Source organism: Tursiops truncatus, chromosome 14, assembly GCF_011762595.2.
Source record: "Tursiops truncatus isolate mTurTru1 chromosome 14, mTurTru1.mat.Y, whole genome shotgun sequence".
NCBI classification, from domain to species: Eukaryota; Metazoa; Chordata; class Mammalia; order Artiodactyla; family Delphinidae; genus Tursiops; species Tursiops truncatus.
Genome location: NC_047047.1, coordinates 63,551,276 through 63,563,461, shown reverse-complemented (window position 1 = coordinate 63,563,461; position 12,186 = coordinate 63,551,276). Strand labels below are relative to the sequence as shown.

Below are 12,186 nucleotides of genomic sequence, written 5' to 3'. Positions count from 1 at the left end.
CTGTAGTGATATTAGTTAATTGACACATTTGGTGCCTTCAAATAATAAAGGCCAAATTAAATCTTATTTTAACAAGGTAATAAATTTGGTTTATAAGGTGGCTGTTTATTTTGAATTTTATTCTTTTTTATGGCATACTCAACTTTGACACTGAATTTTCATAAAGGCCTAAATTTATCTGAAACCAAGCAATTTTTTAAAAAAATAAATTTATTTTTTCTCTGCGTGTGGGCTTTCTCTAGTTGCGGCAAGCGGGGGCTACTCTTTGTTGCGGTGTGCGGGCTTCTCATTGCGGTGCCTTCTCTTGTTGCGGAGCACGGGCTCCAGGTGTGCGGTTTTCAGTAGTTGTGGCACATGGGCTCAGTAATTGTGCCTTGCGGGCTCTAGAGTGCAGGCTCAGTAGTTGTGGCGCACGGGCTTAGTTGCTCCACGCCATGTGGGATCTTCCCGGACCAGGGCTCGAACCCATGTCGCCTGTATTGGCAGGCGGATTCTTAACCACTGCGCCACCAGGGAAGCCCCTGTTTGTTTTATATGAAGCAGGTTCTCTGTCTTTTAATTCCAAGGGCCCCTTGGAATACTTGGGGGAGGAGAGAAGGTTGTAATAGTGGTTCTTTGGATTAACCAGAACATGACCTAACATGCTTTGGGTGGCTCCTGCTGATAGACAAGCCTGGGGTCTCCTGAGTAATACAGTGGTGCAGGTTCTTCAGGTGTGGCTCAGTTACCTCAAGTGTGTAGGACTTGACAGACAGTAAGGGCCCAATGTATTGTATGAAAGAGAGAGAGCCAGTTTCTCAGGATAAGATAGGGCTGCAGCATCTGGCATCAAAGATAGAAGTTATCTAAATAAAATCCTTTTTTATTTATTCCTAGTCAGTTTATATTTAAAATGGAAGGTTTTTAAAAAAATTAATTACCATGTACTATAATTTCATATAATCCAATGTAGTACTTTATTTAAAACACACAAAATACTTGCTTATCCACATCTATTTTCAGAAGGTGGAGCTAGAGATTAGAAATCAGAAGTATCAGATTTGGTATACTTTCTTTTATTCCTAAAAACTATTAGATACCATTTTGAAAGGATTGATTTCAGACAATTTTCTTGTGCCTAATTTCTGCTTTAAATGATTAGAACAAGGAAAGAATTATTCTGATGGATGGACATTCTGATAATATCATACTTTTCCCAGAGAATAACATTATTTTTTATTAAATAAACAATAAACACTTTATATTTCTCTTCAAGAATATTTAGTGGCATTTGCACTAAAGAGACAAAAAGGCAGCCACTTTTACGAACTTCATTCCTTGTTCTGTTTTTAGCTGATTTTTATTGCAGTTTATATTCTTCCTAGTACAGAATACAGTTGAACTGTATAAAACTCACCTGGTAACTAGATTCCTAAGATTATTGTTAGTCATCCTGATGACAATTAAGGGATAGTCAGTAAACGGATATTAAATTATTGAAGAAGGATCTTCCCTAACCCTTCCTGCCTCTTTTTCACTATCTTATTCTCTGTGCTCTACCCAACAGTAGTTGGATTTTTCAATTATGGCAAAGTGTAGATTCTCTACTTTTCTACTCGTTTTCCACTCTCTTGACCTGTATAAGATCAGTGAAGGTATTAATCAGTGACCTAGGCTTTTTTTCTCTTGCTTTGTGAATTATTAACAAATGCTCATGCTAGACATCCTATAGAATAAAACATCTTTGAGCACACTCACATCTCAGTGGTTCATTCTGGTAGTGAGGAAAGAAAAATGTCAAAATCCACAATTTTCTTGGAACTAGTAAGTGTTTTACAGCTATATAGGTATAGCATAGACGTTATACTTATTCACATATCTTTCTGTTCTTTTGCAGATATTTTATGTTGCAGTAGAGAGGGAGAGAATTAGTTTGTTGTTCTTAAGTGGATTTTGTCAGTTCCTTTCAGTGAGGTTTCACTAGAACACCCATCCATGGCTGAACAAGTGGGATTTATTACTTATTGTAACCAAGAGAACACACACCATGGGGAACCATGGTGTATCTCAGGAAAAGGCTAAAAAGAACTTATAGAATTTGGGCTTGTATTAGGTGATTTTAAGGAGGATTGAAGGAAGCAGGGTTTTGCTCTGGATTGGATGTTTTCAGGAATTGGGGATAATTCTGTGATTAAGTATCTTAAATCTAACCCACAAAGAGAGAAGACTAGAGTGAGGATGAAGCTGCAGTTGGTTAAGAAGTAGTCATTAGCCCGAAGAGGGGGATGTTTGGTGTTTCATGGCTTGGCCAATGTTCACATTTTGTCTGTGTTTAGACATGATTGTAGAGTGGTCTCATTTTTGTCTTCATCCATCATGATCACAGAGTGACCTTGTCTGATGTTGTTGTTCTGTGGAATTGTTTATACTCAGTAGAACACCAAGGCTTAGTTGTAATGTCAGGTCATTTCCTTGTCACACCAAGGCTTAGTTGACGGTACCAGCTCCTCGATGTCAGGGGCTGCTTTTCTTTATCTCAGGTTTGAGAGTCTAATTTTATCCTTTTTAAATTGCAGTGCCTCTTATCCAAATTGACATTTGAATTCTGGCTCCACAGGATCTTGGACAAGTTACTTATTATTAGACTGAGATAATGTTTGTAAAATACTTAGTGTCTGCACATAGTAGGTCCTCAGAAAATGGGAACTATTGTTATTTATTTATTTTACAAACTTGTAAAAAATTTTATTTATTTAATTTACTTATTTTTGGCTGTGCTGTGTCTTCGTTGTTGTGCACGGGCTTTCTCTAGTTGTGGCGAGTGGGGGCTACTCTTCGTTGGGGGCTACTCTTCGTTGCGGTGCATGGGCTTCTCATTGCGGTGGCTTCTTGTTGTGGAGCACGGGCTCTAGACGCATGGGCTTCAGTAGTTGTGGCACGAGAGCTGAGTGGTTGTGGCTCACAGGCTGTAGAGCACAGGCTCAGTAGTTGTGGTGCACGGGCTTAGTTGCTCCGCAGCATGTGGGATCTTCCTGGACCAGGGCTCGAACCCATGTCCCCTGCATTGGCAGGCGGATGCTTTTTTTTTTTAAGTTGTTGGGGGTAGGAGTTTATTAATTAATTAATTAATTTTTGCTGTGTTGGGTCTTCGTTTCTGTGCCAGGGCTTTTTCTAGTTGTGGCAAGCGGGGACCACTCTTCTTCGCAGTGCGTGGGCCTCTCACTATCGTGGGCTCTCTTGTTGCAGAGCACAGGCTCCAGACGCGCAGGCTCAGTAGTTGTGGCTCACGGGCCCAGTTGCTCTGTGGCACGTGGGATCCTCCCAGACCAGGGCTCGAACCCGTGTGCCCTGCATTAGCAGGCAGATTCTCAACCACTGCATCACCAGGGAAGCCCTGGCAGGCGGATTCTTAACCACTGTGCCACCAGGGAAGTCCCAAACTATTGTTATTAATTTTACAGTTCTTTTAAGGTTAACAGCCTCTAGAGGTTATGTTAGAACATTGTTAAACCTTGATACCTAGTTTGTACTACTCTTTTTATGAAACAGCAACAGTGAGATTTGAGGAAGAATGAGATTTGAGGAAGAAGGCGTATTATCTGAAGAGTGATATAAAAATATTTTTGCTAATTGTGACCCTTTGTTCAGAAAAAACAGATGGAAGTCTCCCCTTAGCATTGCTTAGTATCCTAGCTTTTTATTACAAAAGAGATGAAATGATTTTTTATTCTCATGTATGTACTCGTGTATGAATGCAAGCTCTTTTTTTTTTTTTTTTTTTTTTTTTGCGGTACACGGGCCTCTCACTGTTGTGGCCTCTCCCGTTGCGGAGCACAGACTCCGGACGCGCAGGCTCAGTGGCCATGGCTCACTGGCCCAGCTGCTCCCGCGGCATGTGGGATCCTCCCGGACCAGGGCACAAACCCGTGTCCCCTGCATCGGCAGGCGGACTCTCAACCACTGTGCCACCAGGGAAGCCCTGAATGCAAGCTCTTGATAGAGAATTGGAAAATACCAAAAATGCACAGAAGAAAATTAAAATTACCTACCATCCATAGTAAATTAAACAAGACTTAAAGAAGACAAATTGATTGAAATTCTTAAGGTTTAAAGAAAATGTCCAAAACTGTAATGATTCCTTTACATGGGATTCAAAACCTTTCCAATTAAATGGGAAAAAATAAATCTTAACTTCAGAAATAAACCTTGATGGTTGAACATGAAAGCAAATATGGCCTTTTTTTGCTGAATTAAAACAGAGTAGAAAGATCCTTTCTGTGATAGTGAACTATGAGAGAATTAATCGGGGCTGTTAGTCTGATGCTTCATGGTCTCTGTGGTTTATTGTGGATTAGCACACATTAAAATGTACTGTAAGATTTTTAAAGATACCCGATATTCCGCTAATGTGACACTTGCAAGTTGCTAGCAAAAAATTGTGTAGGAAAATGGATGTACTTACTCCCTGGAATTGTTTGTAGAATGATGCTTAAGAAGGACTAAATAGATAAGTTAAAAGCAGTGGGCTTTATGAGCTAAAATACAACAGTGCATACAGTTCCGGAGTAGAAGGATTTATATTTATTAACAAATTTACTAAGTATGATAAAGGTAATTTTTTACATATCTCTTTATTAAAGTATTATCCCATGCGCTATTTCATTTGATCTTTGCTACAACTCATGAGGTAAAAGAAATGTCATCTTGTTTTTAGGTAAGGAGACTAAAACTCAGAGAAATTGCCAGACTTTGTCAAAGTCATACAGCTATTAAATGATGGAGAAAGACTTAAATCTCTGTCTTCTAACTCACATACTTGCAAACTGACATCCTACCTCGCTACCCAAACTACTCACGTTTTGACCCTTCTTGTGGCAATCTGGGTACCACTAACATGTGAGTGAAAAGATTCAGTTGATGATTCACAAATTAGTCTGCTATTCTTTTTTTTTTTAAACAGAATGTAGATTTACTTTTTAAAAAATTAATTAATTAATTTGGCTGTGTTGGGTCTTAGCTGCAGCACACGGGGTCTTCATTGTGAGATCTTTTGTTTCACGCATGGGCTCTTTGTTGTGGCGTGCAGGCTTCTCTGGTTGTGGTGCGTGGGCTCAGTAGTTGCGCGTGTGGGCTTAGTTGCCATGCGGCATGTGGGATTTTAGTTCCCTGACCAGCGATTGAACCTGTGTCCCCTGCACTGGAAGGCGGATTCTTAACCACTGGACCACCAGGGAAGTCCCTCCACTATTATTATCTTCATTTAAAGATGGATAACATCAGTATTTTTGTTGCTTGTACAGTAACACAACTCTAAAATAATGCACAAATATAGAAAGTGAAAATCTTCTGTAATCTTATCCTTAGGGAGATGATTACTGATAAGTTTCCTGATTTTGTCTAGTTACATAAACGTAAATATTCATTAGAGGCAAAGAACCATGTTACATAGAAACTGATCTGTAACCTTTTTCACTTAATGTATGGGGACTCACTTTCCGTTTCAATATATTTAATCTTCCTCCTCTATTTTTTTCAGTTTTTAAATACACTTTTATTAAAGCATACATAAAGTGCACAGTTAGTGTGTTGCTTAATGAATTATTAAACTGAGCACAGCAGTTTGAAACCCCACCAGGTCAAGAAATAGAATATTACTCCAGAAGCCTGCCTTTCTCATCCTCCCTTCTGCTCACTACCTTTCCCCACCCTTCACAAAGGTATCTTCAATTCCTAACTTCTTACACCATAAATCACCTTTGCCTGATCTTGAGCTTTATCAGTGAAATCATACAGTGTGTGTTCTTTTTATGTATGGCTCCTTTTGCTCAACATTATGCTTGTCAGATTAATCCTTGAGGTTACTTGTGGCAGTAATTGTTCATTTTCATTGCTGTATACCAGGGAGCAGCAAACTGCCTATAATGGGTCATTTAGTAATTTTTTTTTATTGTAGTAAAAGATAGATAACAAAATTTGCCATTTTAGTCAATTAAAGTCTGCAAATCATTGGCATTAAATACATTCACAGTACTGTGTAACCATCACCACTATCCATTTCTAGAGCTTTTCATCATCCCAAACAGCAACTCTGCATCCATTAAACAATAACTCCCCATTTCCTCTTCTCCATACTCCCTTCCTCCCAGTCCCTGATTAACCTCTGTTCTGCTTTCTGTCTCTATGAATTTGCATATTCTGGGTACCTCATATAAGTGGAATCATACAATGTCTGTCCTTTTGTGTCTGACATTTCACTTAGCATTTCAATGTTTATCAGCCTTGTAGCATATAACAGATTTCATCCCTTTTTGAGGCTGAATAATATTCCATTGTATGTATATACCACATTTTGTTTATCCCTTCATCTGTTGATGGATATTTGGGTTGTTTCCATCTGTTGTTAATAATGCTACTATAAACATTGGTGTACAAGTCTCTGAGTTCCTTTTCAATACTTTTGAGTATCCACCTAGGAATAGAATTGCTGGATCATAAGGTAATTATTATGTTTAATTTTTTGAGTGACTGCCAAACTGCTTTCCACAGCAGCTTTGCATTTTTTAAGCATATTTTTAAAAATTAATTAATTATTTTCTTTAATCTTTGGCTGCGTTGGGTCTTCATTACCGCAAGTGTGCTTTCTCTACTTGCGGTGAGCGGGGGCTACTCTTCGTTGCGGTATGCGGGCTTCTCATTGAGGTGGCTTCTTTTGTTCCGGAGCACGGGCTCTAGGCACATGGGCTTCAGTAGTTGTGGCTCACAGGCTCTAGAGCGCAGGCTTAGTGTTTGTGGCTCAAGGGCTTAGTTGCTCTGCGGCATGTGGGATCTTCCCGGACCGGGGCTCAAACCCGTGTCACCTGCATTGACAGGTGGATTCTTAACCACTGCACCACCAGGGAAGTCCCCAGCTTTGCATTTTTACATTCCCAGCACCAGTGCACAAGGTTTTCTAATTTCTTCATGTTTGTTAGTTTCAAGATTTGCTTGTTTTATTTTTATTTATATTTATTTATTTTTACTTTATTTTTTCGTCTTTTGGCCACACCACGCGGCATGTGGGATCCTAGTTCCCCAACCAGGGATCGAACCCGAGGCCCCTGCATTGGAAGTGTGGAGTCTTAACCACTGGACCGCCAGGGAAGTCTCTGTCTTTTTAAATAATGGCCATATGTGAAGTGGTATTGCATCATGGTTTTGATTTGCATTTCACTAATGACTTATGATATCAAGCATCTTTTCATGTGCTTATTGGCCATTTGCATATCTTCTTTGGAAAAATGTCTATTCAAGTCCTTTGCCCATTTTTGCATTCTCTTGGTTTTTTGTTGAACCATTTAATAAATATTTCTCTCTTTTTTTGGAATTTTGAATTTTATTTTATTTATTTGTTTATGCAGCAGGTTCTTACTAGTTATCTATTTTATACACATTAGTGTATATATTTAATAATTATTTCAAGTGCTCTTTCAAAACTATTCAACACTCTCATATAGGGGGTGTGATCCAGTAAAGCTTTATATACAAAAACAGGCAGCTGACTCTATTTGGCTCTTGGGCTGTTGTTGGTCCTAGATTATATAGTTCACTTGTAGTTCACATTATTGGCTATTAATTTTAACTACCACTACAACCATTGTAAGTTTCTGCCATCCCAATCTTCTCTTGATTTGATGTAGTCTGTTGGTTGAGTTTGAATGTTGTTGGGGCCCATATAGGAAAGAGGGAAATGTGTAAGGGAAACTAAGAACTGTTCAAGTATCATGAAGGCCTTTTGTGTGCTGGACGCCATTGTAAGGTTTGATTTTTCTGCCATAATTTAGTCAAAAGGGGGAATTCCCTGACGGTCCAGTGTCAGGACTTGGCGCTCTCACTGCCAGGGCCTGGGTTCAATCCCTGGTCGGGGAACTAAGATCCCACAAGCTGCATGGCATGGCCAAAAGTTAAAAAAAAATTTAGTCAGAAGGATGATCACGTAGGAGCTTATGGGCTTGTAGTTTCCCCTAATTTCGGGGACTGAAGTGATTTGAGTGTGGGTGTCAGCCCTTGTACAGGCTGGCCTAGTTCATAACTCTTCAGTGATGCAGGGTCCCAACCAAAATCTTGGAATCATTGCCGCTTATTCTCCTTGGCATGCCCTAGAATTCATTTTTTGTCAGCTTAGTCCCATGAGTCTGCTGAAAGCTCTGCTTAGTTTCTTGGTCACATTTGCATTCAGAATTGACAATTGTATCAAGCAAAAAAGTGCCCCAAGTCATAGGTTCACCTCTGTTGGCTCTTCTCTTTTCCATATTTTGGTAATTTTTTAAAACAGCCATCCTAATGGGTGTGAAATGTCCCCTCCTTCCAAATTTTAGTAATTTTCATACTGTTTTGAAAATTCTCTGATCCCTTCAAACAGATGTTTTAAAAATATTTTCCTGGTTTTTCTCTTCTAATCTTACTCTTGTAATCAAAATTTTAGTTCTGGTATTATAATTCAAGTCACAACAAATGTTCTTATACATAAATGTTGGAGTATTGCACTCTTAAAACATCAGATTTATTGAGGTATAATTTACATAAAGTTTACCCTATTTAGGGATCTATAGTTCAGTGAGTTATGACAAAGAGCTGTGTAAACCATCACCACACTCAATATATTGAATGTTTTATCACCCCAAAATCTCCCTTGTGCCTCTTTGTAGTCCGTCCCTTTGCCTCCCCCTTAGCCTCTGGCAATCACTAATCTGATTCGTCCCTCTAGTTTTGTCTTCACTGAGTGTCATGTAAATGGCATTATATAGTGTGTAGCCTCTTGTGTCTGGCTTTTTTCACTTACCATGTTTTTGAGATTCATCTATGTTCCTACATGTATCAGTATTTTGTTCTTTTTATTGCTGAGTAGTAGTCTATGTATGGTTGTATCACAATTTGTTAATATGTTCACTAAATGATGGACATCTGGGTTTCCAGTTTTTAGCTCTTATGAATAAAGCTGGTAAACATTCATGTACAGGTCTTTGATGTTTTTATTTCTTAGGGTAAATACATAGAAGAAGGGCTGGTCATGTGGTAAGTATATGTTAATGTCATGAGGAACTACCGAAGTCTTCCAAAATGGCTGTATCATTTTGTAGTCACACCTGCAAATGTGACTTGTAACTTTTTTCCATTCAAAATTAAAATCTTGGAGTTTTAATTTGTAGTTCCCTAACAGCTAATGATGTTGAACATCTTTTCTTGTGTTTATTTGCCATGTATGTCTCTTCTTTGGTAAAGTGTATGTTTTGATCTTTTGCACACTATTTTTAAATGACTTTTTAAAATATCATTGTAAGAGTTCTCTATATATTCTGCTTACAAGACGTTTATTAGACATATCGTTTTGCAAATATTCTCTCCCAGTCAATCTGTGGCCTGTCTTTACATTGTCGGATCCATCTTTTGAAGAGCAGGATCTTTTAATTTTTATGAAGTCTGGCTTATCAGTTTTTTCCTCTTTTTAAAAAATTTATTTATTTATTTATTTTTGGCTGTGTTGGGTCTTTGTTGCTGCGTGCAGGCTTTCTCTAGTTGCGGTGAGCGGGGGCTACTCTTTGATGTGGTGCATGGGCTTCTCATTGCGGTGCCTTCTCTTGTTGTGGAGCACGGGTTCTAGGCGGGTGGACGTCAGTAGTTGTGGCTCACGGGCTCATTAGTTGTGGCTCACAGGCTCTGGAGTGCAGGCTCTGTAGTTGTGGTGCACAGGCTTAGTTGCTCCGTGGCATGTGGGATCTTCCCAGACCAGGGCTCGAACCCCTGTCCCCTGCATTAGCAGGTGGATTCTTAATCACTGTGCCACCAGGGAAGTCCCACTTTTTTCCTCTTAAGGTTTGTGATTTTTATGTGCGAAGGAGTGTTTGCCTAAGCCAAGATCACAAAGAATTTTGTCTATGTTTTCTTCTGTAAATTTTATATTTTTAGGTTTTACATTTAGGTCTGTGATCCATTTCAAGTTAATTTTTGTATGTCACGTGGTTTTTTTGTGTATGGGTGTCCATTATTCCAGTGTCATTTTTTGAAAAAGCTGTTCTTTCTCCATTGAATTACCTTGTCATCTTTGTCAAAGTCAAATCAATGATATATGTGGGGTCTATTTCTGGACTTCTGTTCCATTGATTTTTTTTTTTTTTTTTTTTTTTTGGTATGCGGGCCTCTCACTGCTGTGGCCCCTCCCACTGTGGAGCACAGGCCCCGGACGCGCAGGACCAGCAGCCACGGCCCACAGGCCCAGCCGCTCCGCGGCATGTGGGATCTTCCCAGACCGGGGCATGAACCCGTGTCCCCTGCATCGGCAGGAGGACTCCCAACCACTGCACCACCAGGGAAGCCCTGGTATTTTTTTTAAATTTTCTTTCTTTTTTGTTTTTGGCTACGTCGGGTCTTAGTTGTGGCATGCAGGATCTTCGTTGAGGCATGTGGGATCTTTCATTGTGGCGCTCAGACTTCTTTCTAGTTGTGGCGTGTGGGTTTTTTTCTCTCTCTAGTTGTGGCACGTGGACTCCAGGGCGCGTGGGCTCTGTAGTTTGTGGTACGCGGGCTCTCTTGTTGAGGTGCGTGAGCTCAGTAGTTGTGGTGTGCAGGCTTAGTTGCCTTGCAGCATGTGGGATCTTAGTTCCCTAACCAGGGATCAAACCCACATCTCCTGCATTGGACGGCAGATTCTTTACCACTGGACCACCAGGAAAGTCCCTCTGTTCCATCGATTTATATGTCTATCCTTTCTCTGGTGGTCTTGTGCTTTTAGGTAAGAAATATCTGTGCATTTTCTACTGTCACACTGACTTAACGAGATTCAAATAATGCAGTAAATCAACTTCCTGTTACCAACCGAATGTTAGGTAGTAGAGTAATTATTGAGCATGTGATTTTATTTGTAATCAGTCATTTCACTTGCCTCCCTGTAATGTGGTAAAACGCCTTAAAAGATTTTGTTCAGATGTTGCCAGTGAGAACTGTCATACACTGCTGTTAGGAGTATAAATTGGCACAAGCACTCTCAAAAAGCATTTTGTTGATTTCTGGAGAATATGTGATGAACTATGACTCATCAATTCTACTTCTTAAGCATATACTCAAAAGAAACTGGCACATGTACATAGGGGGACAGGTACAAGAATGTTTATTGCAACGATTTGAAATATTGAAAAACTGGAAACAACCTATATATCTTTTAATAGGAGATAGTTGAATAAATTGTAGGATGGTATAGGATACTATACAGAGTCGAAATGAATGAACTAATCTCTGTATAGCAACATAGATCTAAAAAGCAATGTAAATTTTTAAAATAAAATGATATCAATAAAGTAGGAACAATAGAAAAATATATACAAGTAAGGTAGACACTCAATTCACGATAGTGGTTTCTGGGAAGGAAAGGAGCATGAGAATGGGAAGAGGCACAAAAAAGGAACTTCTGTTGTATCTGTTAAGTTGCAGTTCATTTTTAAAATTTTTAAGTAAATACGATATTGTTATCAATATTCCCACCACACAGAATGCAAATGCTATTTTACTGTTTTCTGTAATTTACCCCTTTTTTAAAATTAAAAAACCAAAAACACATGTAAACAGATATTTTCTTCATAAAAAACTAGAAGGTAAGCATCCAAATAGTTTGAATTGACTTACAACAGATTCTTAATAATTTCTTCATGTGTCATTATCAAGTACTTATTGAGCACTTACTCTGGATCAGACACTGTGTAAAATACTAATGGCATTTTATATGGGTAATAAGTAAGAAATTACCCTGTCCAAGGGGCTAAATCTAGTTAGTGATTTATTTTGGGGGTGGAGGAAGGTAGGTAGGAGGTACACACTCAAAAGGGGACAGTATTTCTTAGTTGTTGTGTGGTGTTTATAATAAGACTTCATCTATTCTGTGTTATCAAGAGAGTCATGATATTTTATTGATTTTGAAATTTCAAATTAAAGAATGGCATGGGGATTTTTGTTTGATTAAATAGGGACATGAGTAGGGAAAAATGAAAAACAGTTCTTATGCATGATTTCCACCTTTGCTTTACTGTATCTCTATATTAGCCACTTATGAGGCTTTGCAGAGTCTAAGGACTAAGAAACTAATTTTTAAAAACAATGAAATTTGCATATAATTGTTAACACTTTAAAGAAGTATCCTACACATATTTTGATTATGCTGAATTTTTAGGTCCTTTTGAAGAT

The 12,186-nt window shown here is 38.8% G+C and overlaps 1 protein-coding gene across 5 annotated transcripts in view; it reads left to right on the top strand.

The window, feature by feature from the left end:
* Positions 1–12,186, top strand: part of SPAST (spastin) — a 63,484-nt gene that overhangs the window by 4,216 nt on the left and 47,082 nt on the right. The window lies entirely within an intron of this gene.